The sequence below is a fragment of the Camelina sativa genome, chromosome 19, assembly GCF_000633955.1.
Source record: "Camelina sativa cultivar DH55 chromosome 19, Cs, whole genome shotgun sequence".
NCBI lineage: Eukaryota > Viridiplantae > Streptophyta > Magnoliopsida > Brassicales > Brassicaceae > Camelina > Camelina sativa.
In genome coordinates, this window is record NC_025703.1 from 3,395,358 (window position 1) to 3,397,719 (window position 2,362).

Below are 2,362 nucleotides of genomic sequence, written 5' to 3' on the forward strand. Positions count from 1 at the left end.
TCCGTTTAATGCAATTACTTTTGATAGTTTTAGAGAAACACTTGAATTAGTTGGTCAATATGGGTTTGGCTTTAAACCACCAACTATGTATGAGCTACGCGTTCCTTTCTTGAAGAAGGAAGTAAAAGAAACAGAAAAACTGATGGTGGAACAGAAAACAGAATGGGCAACTAAAGGTTGTTCAATCATGTCTAACGGATGGCGTGATTCCGTTGTTCAAAAGGACATTATTAACTTTCTTGTTAACTCGCCAAAAGGATCATTTTTCATCAAATCAGTTGATGTTTCAACAAATGTGAAAATGCTAATTTTCTGTTTGATAAGTTTGATCGTACGATGGAAGAAGTTGGGAAATCTAATGTTTTTCAAGTGATAACGGACAATGCATCAAACTATGTAAAAGCTGGTGAATTTATTATTTAAAAATTTTAGAAGGTTCAGTTTTTTTTGTTTTCTTTTTCAAACTGATACTAACACAGATTTGTGTTTTGTTACTATTGTAGGCCAATTGCTAATGGCTAAATGACCACATCTGTAATGGCTTCCTTGTTCAGCCCACTGCATAGATCTCATGTTGGAGGATATTGGAAAAATTCCTTCGGTGAAGTCTGCAATAAAGAATTGCATCTACATAAATGGCTACATTTATAGTCACACTTCTCTTGTGAATATGATGAGGAAATTCACAAAGACTAGCAGTTACTCGGTTTGCTACATCATTCATCACACTTGCGCAATATCACAAGGAGAAGAAAAGCTTGAGGAGTTTTGTAACTACTCAAGAATGGAATGATTCCAAGTGGCCGAAGGATGTAGGAGCAATGAACGTGAAAAAGCTCATCATGAAGGACAATTTCTGGCACAGTGTGTTGTATACACTCAAATTGACTGGGCCTCTAGTTAGGTGCTTAGGTTGGTTTATGGAGAGAAAAAACCAGCTATGGGGTACATTTACGAAGCGATGGATAGGGCTAAAGAGACCATTGCTAAGATCTTCAATGAGAAAGACGAACAATAGAAATATGCATTTGCAATCTTTGATAAGCGATGGGATTGTCAACTCCATCATCCTTTGCATGCTGCTAGCTACTTTTGAATCCAAAATTTCAGTATAATGAAGAGTGTGGGGTGTTGTGAAAAGGTTGTGAAAGGTCTCTACAGCACTATTGAAAGGTTGGTTTCTGAAATTGCAACTCAAGATAAGATAGACAGAGAGTTGACGGAGTTTAAAAATGCTTCAGGACTCTTTGGGATTCTCATGTCGAAAAAACAAAGGAAAAGAAAAAAACCAGCTGAGTGGTGGTCTTCTTATGCAAGATCTACACCAATACTTAGAGACTTTGCCATAAAGGTTCTTAGTCTCACGTGTAGTGCAACTGGTTGTGAGAAAAATTGGAGCGTGTTTCATCATCTCCATACCAAGAAAAGGAATCGATTGGCTCAAGAACGTTTCAATGACTTGGTGTTTGTTAAGTACAATCACACTTTACAACACCATTACAAAATGAAAGACACCATTGATATGATCATCCTAGAAGATTTTGACGATTGTAATGAGTGGTTGGTAGGAAGAAGGGATAAGGAGTCTACTGTTGAGTATAATGATCAAGTGTTTGAATATGGTGATTTAANCTGGTAGGAAGAAGGGATAAAGAGTCTACTGTTGAGTATAATGATCAAGTGTTTGAATATGGTGATTTAACATGGGGTGTGGTAAGTAAAGCATCTGGAGCTAATGAGCCTAACTACCTTACTAGAGGCAAAAAAAAGCATTAGCACAATCTGCAAGTAGAGCTGAGAAAGGGAAGAATACAGCCTCAAGCTCCACTCCAGCTCCAAGATCATTTCAAAGGCCATCTCCAACTCCACTAGCTTTGATTAATGAAGATGATGAGGATAAAATTGAAGAAGATTTCACAGGAGTAGATGAGGACACTAAAAAGTGGGTGTAGAAGATGTTGAGTATGATTATGAGGAGAATCATGAGATGAATTTTTGATTTTAAAGTTTTAAACTTTGTTTGGATTGGCTTTTTCTTTGTTTTGTTTCAGTTATCAGTTCTAAATTTTGTTTGGATTGGCTTTTTCTTTGTTTTGTTTTCAGTTCTCAGTTTTATTATTATTAGGTTGTCTCTTTCTCTATGTTTCAAATGATAATATCCATATTTTAGATTCACAAATTGTAGTAATATAGCTAAGATATCAATAATATATTACGACTAACAATTCTTTTATTGTGTAGTCTTTCCTCAGCCACCAAAGGCGCGGAGCGCCAAACGCCTAGGCTCAGAGCGCAAACCAGACCTTCATTGCCTCACCTCGCCTCTCGCCATTTAAAACACAGATCCTAACCCAACTTATAC

The 2,362-nt window shown here is 36.7% G+C and overlaps 1 pseudogene; it reads left to right on the forward strand.

The window, feature by feature from the left end:
• Positions 295 to 1,639, forward strand: LOC109130772 (annotated as a pseudogene).